Source organism: Monodelphis domestica, chromosome 2, assembly GCF_027887165.1.
Source record: "Monodelphis domestica isolate mMonDom1 chromosome 2, mMonDom1.pri, whole genome shotgun sequence".
Lineage (NCBI taxonomy): Eukaryota > Metazoa > Chordata > Mammalia > Didelphimorphia > Didelphidae > Monodelphis > Monodelphis domestica.
In genome coordinates, this window is record NC_077228.1 from 176,445,774 (window position 1) to 176,455,027 (window position 9,254).

The following is a 9,254-nucleotide window of genomic DNA, read 5'->3' on the forward strand; positions in this document are numbered from 1 at the left end:
CCTAATTTGTTGATATATGAACTAAAGGATATGAATTTCCTCCTGAGTACTGCTTTGGCTGCATCCCATATATTTTGAAGGGATGCCTCAACATTGTCATTTTCTTCAATGAAGTTATTGTTGCTATGATTTGTTCTTTAACTAACTGATTTTGGAGAATCATATTGTTTAATTTCCAATTAATTTTTATTTGCCTCTCTATGTACCCTTACTAATTATTATTTTCATTGGAAGGTTGCATTTATTATTTCTGAACTTTTGCACTTGTCTGCAATGTTTTTATGCCCTAATACATGGTCAATCTTTGTGAATTGTAATAATTAAAAGAGTTGGAGATATAAACTGTAAGAGGTAAAATAGTTGAAGAACATAAACTGTAGTGATTAAATAGTGGAAGACTTAAATTGTAGTAGATAAAAGAGTGGATGAGTAAGTTGTGACCTCAGAAAATATGTTTCACTACAGTGTCTTGTTTTTAAATCAAATATAAGGTGGTCGCCAGGGAAATATTCCTAATTATTCAAATATACCCAAGTCAACTGAGTTTTACAGAGATTTTAATTAATTAATATAATGAGAAATTTAAGAAAGAGAGAAAGCGAGAAAAAGAGGGAATAATGAGAAAGGGATAAGCTGGCCCTGGCCAGTCCTGGCCAACCCAGGCCTAAGCTCTTTGAGAAAAGATCAGTCAGTCCTTAATCACTCACCACAAGATCTGTCCAAGCAAGAATTCTAGTGACACCAGGCCAGCTCCATCTCAGCTGACTTCCACCAGCTCAGTACCTCCATCTGAATGCCTCCTTAGAGACTCTCAAGAGAGACCCTTCAAGGCAACCCTTCCCAGATGACTGTTCCTAGAGAGAGCTTTTCGTCTCCTTTTAAAGGGCATTTTCTCCTATGTCACCTTCCCTAAGTTCTTCCATCTACCAATCACAGTAGACGTTTTCCAAAGGACAGCCCATTCTGAATTCACACCTGAGTAGACTAAACTTTTGAGTAATCCACACCTGAGCAGACTAAAATCTCTGAATAAGTTCTCAACTCTTTGTTCCTTGTAAGTTCACAAGTTGCTTGACCTTAATAGGTACTTAGCACCCCTTTGTATTAGTTCTATAAATAGGCATGGCTTAAATATGGGTTTAAGTATTTTTCATTGTTCAGAAAGGAGTTTTCTCCGCTAAAGCAGGCTTAAGTACGGGTGGAGTAGAGGTCTTCACATTTTTGATCTAAGTAGAGTTCAATGCCCAAATGGTAAATGGTCTTAATCCAATCTTATGAAGTAGAGTCTGGGAATTTTTAAGGTTCACAGGATGTACCATATGCTGCGGAAAAGAAGGTATATTCCTTTTTTGTCCCCATTTATTTTTCTCCACCTATCAACTAACTCTAATTTTTCTAAGATTTCATTCACTTCTCTTGCCTCTTTCTTATTTATTTTTTGGTTTTATTTATCTAGTTCTGCTAGAGGAAGGTTCAGGTCTCCCACTAGTATAGTTTTTCTCTCTATTTCATCCTTGAGCTCCACTAGTTTCTCCTTTAGAAATTTGGATACTATGCCATTTGGTGCATACATGTTGAGTACTGATATTTCCTCATTGTCTATACTGCTTTTTATCAGGATGTAATTACCTTCCCTATCTCTTTGAACTAGATCTATTTTTACTTTGGCTTTGTCAAGTATCATGACTGCGACTCCTGCCTTCTTTTTCTAAGTTGATGTTCAATAGATTTTGCTCCATCCTTTAACCTTTACTCTGTGTGTGCCTATCTGCCTCATGTGTGTTTCTTGTAGACAACATATGTTAGGATTTGGGTTTCTAATCCATGATGTTATTTGCTTCTATTTTATGGGTGAGTTCATCCCATTCACATTCAGAGTTATAATTTCCACCTGTGAATTCTCCAGCATTTTGATTTTCCTCTCCTACTCCTGCCCTTTCTTCTTTCACTATTTCCTTCTACACCAGTGTTTTTTAAACAAGTCCCCCCTAATTCCCACCCTTATTTTACTTCCCTTTCTCCACCCCCCCCTTCTTATTCCCCTCTCATTTACTTTAGGGTCTTTTAAAACTATACCCCACATTCTCCCTCTCTTGTATTTCTTCCCTACCCACCAGTTTCCCTTCTACTTCTCTACTTCTTCACAAATCAGTTTTCTGTCCCAATGGATTTGATTGTTCTTCCCTCTTTGAGTCAATTTCAATGCATATAAGAATTAAGTATTTCCTGTCTCCAATCTCTTTAGCTTTCCAGTGTATTGGTGTTCTCCCCCACTCCCACCATGTGCTTCTTTATGACATATACATTTACCCCATTTTGTTTCTTTTTCCATTTCTCTTAATATTAACTTCTTTTTTTTCCTCTAGTAATATATTTATTTATTTATATATATCTTGGCATTTCATTCTATGTAGTTTGTCACTGTTCCCTGTAAGTGTAATTCTTCTAGCTAACCAGGTGATAATAGCAATTATTTATTTGTTTGTTTGTTTGTTTAATTATTTTATTTATTAATTTAGTCAATTTAGAACATTATTCTTTGGTTACAAGAATCATATTCGTTCCCTCCCTTCCCTCCCCCCACCTTCCCATAGTCAACATGCAATTCCACTGGGTATTACATGTGTCCTTGAACAGGACCTATTTTCATGTTGTTGATGTTTGTACTAGGATGTTCATTTAGAGTCTATATCCCCAATCATATCCTCTCGACCCATGTAATCAATCAGTTGTTTTTCTTTGGTGTTTCTACTCCCACAGTTTTTCCTCTGAATGTGGATAGTGTTCTTTCTTGAGGTCCCTCTGGCTTGTTCAGGATCACTGCATTGCCACTAATGGAGAAGTCCATTACATTCGATAGTTCCACAGTGTATCAGTCTCTGTGAACAATGTTCTTCTGGTTCTGCTCCTTTAGCTCTACATCAATTCCTGGAGGTCATTCCAGTTCCCATGGAATTCCTCCAGTTTATTTTTCCTTTGAGCACAATAGTATTCCATCACCAACATATACCACAATTTGTTCAGCCATTCCCTAATCGAAGGGCATTCCCCTCATTTTCCATTACCAATATCCTCTTTTCTTGTAGGGATACATATCATTTTAACTTATTGGGTCCCTTAAACATTTTTTTTTGTTTTTTCCCCTTTCTTAATTACCTTTTGGTGATTCTCTTGAGTTCTGTGTTTGAGCATCAAATTTTCTGTTCAAGACCGGTCTTTTCTTTATGAATGCTTGGAAGTCTTCTATTTTATTAAATGACCATATTTTCCCCTGCAAGAATATAGTCAGTTTTGCTGGGTACTTGATTCTTGGTTATAGACCTAGTTCCCTTTCTTTCTGGAATATCATATTCCATGCCTTTCAGTCTGTCAGTGTAAATGCACCAAAGCCTGTGTTATCCTAACTGTAGTTCCATGGTATCAGAATGACTTCTTCTTAGCAGCTTGTAATCTTTTGTCCTTGGTCTAGTAGTTCTTGAATTTGGCTATTCCCCGGTGTTGTCACTTGGAGATTAAGTACAAGAGGTGATCTGTGGCTTCTTTCAATCTCCACTTTTCCTTCTTGCTCTAGAATATCAGGGAAGTTTTCTTGGATAATTTCCTGTAGAATGATGTCCAGGCTTTTTCTTTTGTCATGATCTTCTGATTGTTGTCTTAAGTTGTCTCTCCTGGACCTGTTTTCTAAATCTTCTGTTTTGTGGATGAAGTGTTTCATATTTTCCTCAATTTTTTCATTCTTTTGATTTTTTAAATAGTTTCCTGCTGCCTTGTGAAGTCATTTGCTTCTAGTTGTTGGATTCTAGATTTTAAAGACTGATTTTCATCCCTGTTTTTTTTTTTGGTCATCCTTCTCCTTCTGATCTGATTTTCTTTGAAGGTCATCATTCATCTTCTTTGCCTCATCTTTCATCTCCTTTGCCTCATTTTCAAGCTGATTAATTTTGTCTTTTAAGGCATTATTTTCTGTTTCCAGATTATTTATATTGCTTTTTAAGTTCTTTTCCCAGTTGTCTTCAGCCTCTCTTAATTGTTTTTTTGAATTGTATTTTGAGTTCTTCCAAAGCCAAATTCACTGAAGTCTCTGTGTTTTTGCTTGGTGTTCCTTGATCCTCCTCTATTTCATTTGCTCTTTATTCATTTCCTGAATAGAAGGTACAGATTGTAATTTCTTTTTTCTTCTATTTCCTCTGTATTTTGTATTTTTGCTCCATAAAATGTGTCCAAAGTCACCCCCTTCTTCTTGCTTTTCTTGGTGTTGGGAAGCTGACCCTCAGCACTGTTTGCCATCTCTATGGTTTTTCCTCCCCTTTCCAGTCAGAAATCTGAGTGAGGAGGGCTGGCTCTCAGTTTATGGGTCTAATGATCAATCGAGGCTTTATTCACAGGCAAATTGTTCATTGTCTGCAGCTGTGCTATCTTCCTGGGGAAGCCCAGGGTCTGCTCTCCCCTGCCTGCCGGCTTTTTGGGTGTTACTGCTCTCAGTTCTCTCCAGCTGCTTCTCTGCTGCCTTACTTCCATGCTCTGAGCCTGGGACAGCACTGTCTGCAAGGTACCCCAGTGCCTTTGCCCACCCCAAGGTTCCTGTCCTTTTGGGAGGCCCTGCACTCTGGGGGGGGGAGGGGTCCTGGACTCCCTGAGCTCTGAGGACTCCTGATGGGATTAGGTTCAACTGGGTTGGTCTGGATGTGCCCTGAGGCAAAAACCTCTGGTGAGACTCTGATGAAAGGACTCAGCCACGGGGCTGCAAGCTCCCCCCATCTCTATCCAGCTGCTTCCCTGCCGCCTGTGTTGGAAGCCCCGAGCCTGGCCCAGGTTGCTTTCAGGGTGCACCCTTCAGAATAGCACCTTTGCGGGCCCTGAGTGTCCCCCTGCTGCTGGGGGCTCAGCACTCTGGGTTGGGGGGGAGTCCTGGAACCTTCCTTCTGCCTTCCCCTTAGACCTGAGTGTTCTCAAATTCCATCTTTTGGGGGGTGTACATTTTTATTTGAGTCCAGAAAGAAGGTTCCCCACCTTTGTCCTTTTGTTAAATTTGAATTTCAGTACCCTAGGAGCATTCAGTTTGTGATCGGTAAGGAAGGGTTTTCAGAGGTCTGAACTTTTGCTGCTTCTATGACTCCATCATGACTCTGCCTCATAATTTCTTTTTCCTTTTTCTGTTGTTTACTCATATTTTCCCCTTCTTCTCCCCCCAACCCCCTTGTAGTTGCCTGTAGTCTTGCTGCTCTCATTATGTGCTGGATCTGTGAGTTTGGGCTGTTCTGTCCTGAAGGGGCTTCTTCTCTGTTCTGCTGTTTGATCAGCTTAGACAGATCTTCCCAAGGCTGACTGCAGAAACTGAAAAGAAACTGGGCTTCCTGCCCTGTTGTCAAGGTTGTTATCTGAAGTTTGTTGCAGCTTTTGCCCCTTGGGGTTTAGTTAGCAAGGCTCTCAGATCAATCTGTGGGAGAAGAGTATTGGAACTTAAGTGTCCCTTCCTTCTGAAGGCTTCTTATCTGCCCTATTGGTGAGATTGAGTCGGGCTGAGTAGTTGATCTTCAAAGCTGGATGTGTCCTGAGGCCAAAACCTGGATGGGGGGCAAGATGGAGTGTTTTGGGTGTGACTGGGTTGCCTCCTCTGAGATTCTCCTATAGCTGCCTCTACCCTGCCTGTGTTCTAAGCCCCGAGCCTGGCACAGCTTTGCCAGCAAGGTACACCTTCCAGATTAGCACCCTTGCCCACCCAGAGATTCCAGTTTCTGCTGGATGTTCAGCACTGTAGGTGGGGGAGGAGTGCTGGGACCTTCCTTCTTCCTTCCCCTTAAACCTATGTTTTCTAGAGTTCAGGCTTTTGGGGAGACACACCTTTTAAGTTGGATCCAGAAGGAGGGTTCCCTAGTGATGTCCTGTTGCTATATTTGGTTTTCAGTTCCCTCAAAGAATTGTGGTTTTGATTGGTGAGGAAGGATTTACAGAGGTCTAAGCTATTGCTGTCTCTAAGCTGCTATTAGGGTCCGGGTTTTCGCCCACCACCAAGGAAGACCTGTAGACAATGCAATCAGGCAAAAAGGGCTGTTTATTGAACTGGTGTGCACCAGTGGAAACTCAGTTATGAGAGTCTTGACTTCCCTCCTTAAGGCTGGGCCTTAAATATCCTTCAGCATGTAGTCCCCCCCCCCCCTTCCAGTCTTTCATCTGTTACACACCATTGTTGCTGGCATGTATGGCTCCTTTCAGCCCTTATCTATTACATACTATTCTTGGAACCTTGGCATTTTTATGTTACTGGGGTTTTCCCGGCCTCGAAGTTTTTATCTGTTACCCACTGCAGCTGGGACCTTGGCATATTTGTAGTTCTTCCAAGGCCAGGCAGCTCCTAGCTGAATTTCCAAGGCTGGGCAGCTGCTTGCTGAACTTCCAAGGCTGAGAAATTTCCAGCTCAAACCTCCCTCATTTCTGACTTCTTTTTCTCTTAAGGGGCAGAGGGAAGGCCTGCCTGCTGAGGCAGCTTGTAGTTCCCAGCCCGGGGCTCAATAATGGCTAGGGATTGGTACTATTGTTGGAGGGCCAACACCTGGATGGCATCCAGCTGGTTTTTCACAAACCAAACAAGGCGGTTGAAAATGTAGGGGCCAATTGTTAAAAGTAGGATTAAGATTAAAAGGGGCCCTATAAGGGACATGACTAGGGTAGTGAGCCAGGGAGAAGAATTGAAAAGGTGGGTGTACCAGGGGCTGGCAGTTTCTCTCTCCTTCCGCTGGGCCTCTAGACCTTCTCGTAGCTTGCTCAGGGAGTCCCTAATTATCCCCAAGTGGTTAACATAGAAGCAGCATTCTTCGCCCAAGGTTGCACAGAGGCCTCCTTCCTTTAGGAAGAGGAGGTCCAGGCCTCATCGATTTTGAAGGGCAAGCACGGCCAAGGAGGCATGGGATTTCTCAAGGAAGTTAATTGAGGACTCCAGCCTAGCTATATCCTCATCGACTGCCTTGCGGAGGTGTTGCTACCCCTGAGCCTGTGTGGTGAGGGCAGCGATGCCCACCCCTGCCCCTGTCGCTGCTAAGAGGCTGGCTACAGGGACAGCAATAGTGACAGGTTCTCGCCTCCATCGCCTAGACGATATATGGTCCCATGTTTGAAGGAGGTCCTGCTCAGCATAATAGGTCACCCGGGGGACTATTGTGGCGAGAATGCAAAATTCAAGGTGGTCATTGAGGAAGGTGGGAGAGACGCAAGACTGGAGACGAGAGCAAGAAAACAGCCATCGTGTCCCTTGAGGGGGAATAAGATATTTCCCTCCCGGGATGTGGACTGTAGCCGAGCAGAAGCATGGATCTGGGCGGCTGGAATTGCCTGCCACACAGGCGCCATTCCCAATGACTGATGAGAAGGTCAGGCCAGGGACCGAGTCACCAGGGGCCAAGTCACCCCATTGGCACTGGAATGGGCTTTCCTCTCGAGAGGTAGTATAGGAGGCATTCAGGCCAAAGGCCTCATAATAAGGTGGGGATGTGGCTAGGCAAAGCCAGCAGTGTTCAGTGAGGTTGGATGAGGAATGGTTGAGGGCTGAAAAGGAGGCTTGTAGTAGGGGGAAAGGGGGGTTTCCCTGTACGGGGTGGTGAAGGGGAATTTCGGTGGCAGGGGTGGAGTTCAGAGGTCATGAGGGGGTGGTCTTTTGTGAGGAGGGACAATTGCTGTCCTCCCACGGGAAGGGAGGCCCTGCAAGGGGAGAAGGCTTGGGGGTCCTGGCCGAACTGGGGTTAAGGACAAGATTGGGTCCCACCGGTATGGGTGGGGATAAGATGGGCTCTTTCTGAAGCATGAACAAGCCTCCCAATTGCGGCCCACCATTGTGGGATCTGTACCACTGGATTCCCCAAGTCCTGCCCAGTACTCAAGATTGGTCGGTGGCCTGGAGGGGCTCCAGGATGAGCTGGTTGCACTCGATTTTTGGGTAGGGGTCACGGCGGTGGCAGTGATGACCACAGTCACGGGGACCCCATTTCACTGTCAACCAGGAGTCAGGGTTTGATGGGGTCCATGGGTTGCAGCCATGCCGAGTATTCCCTCCGGTGACTATAGTCTCACACCCCAACTTGGCACAATAGTATTGGTTTGGCTGGTTGCAGTAAGGTTTCCCAGGGTTAGAAGCAGGACAAAGGTAAAATACACCAGTGTTCCTGCAGATAGATTCAGGTGTTTTACCGGGGGGTGGGGGGGGAGTACATCCTTAGGTCCCCATATAAGGTCACAAATCTCAGTTTGAAGACTAGGAGTTCCTGATGTAATGACTGTGGCAAGCACTGTGGAGTGTTTGAAGCTGATGAGAGACCATTTCCATGGCTGGTGGGAGAACCCTGCCTGTAGAATAGAGAGAAAGCAAGCGAGAGAAAGGGAGGGCAAAAGGAGGGTCATGCTGTCCGGTGAAGTTTAAGCTTCAGAGGAGTGTCGGGATGGGATGTGGCTATCCAGACTTCGGTGGCCTCCTGTGGGTCTGCGGCTCTCACGTGGGAGTGGTGGATCCAAGGGCTGATTCCGTCGACCTTAAGAGTGGAAGGGGTAACAAAGAGGGTTACATAGGGTCTCTTCAACCGTGGCTGAAGGTTGGCCTTGTGGTGCTGCTTAATCCAGACCCAATCCCCAGGTCTAAAAGGATGAGGGTCATGGGGAGGGGGTTGGAACTGTGCCTGGAGCCTCGGCCAGAGGTCCAACTGGATCTGAGAGAGGGAGAGAATAAAGTGTCTCAATGAGGGGCTGCCAGGGGTTGCATTTGGGAAAGTGGAGAGGACAGGGGGGGGGGAGGATTGAACCATAAAGAATCTCATAAGGGGTGAGGGAGAGGGGCCCAGGGGTATTGCGGGCCTTAAAAAGGGCTAGGGGAAGGAGCGTCACCCAGTCCCAGCCAGTCTCCAAAGAGTTTGGTAAGGATCTCTTTTAGGATCCAATTCAATCTTTCCACCTGCCCTGAACTCTGGGGGTTATACTCACAGTGTAATTTCCATTTGACCCCGAGACCCCCTGCCAGTGCCTGTAGAGTCTTGGCCACAAATTCAGGGCCATTGTCAGAACCTAGAGAGGATGGTACCCTGAACCGGGGAATTATTTCTTCCAGCAAGATCTTAGCAACTGCATGGGCAGTTTCAGTCTTTGTTGCAAAGGCTTCAGGCCATCCCATGAAGGTATCTACAAGAACTAAGAGATACCAGAATCCAAATTTTCCAGAATGTACTTCAGTGAAATCGAGTTCCCAATGTTCACAGGGCTGGGTGCCGCGGAGGTAG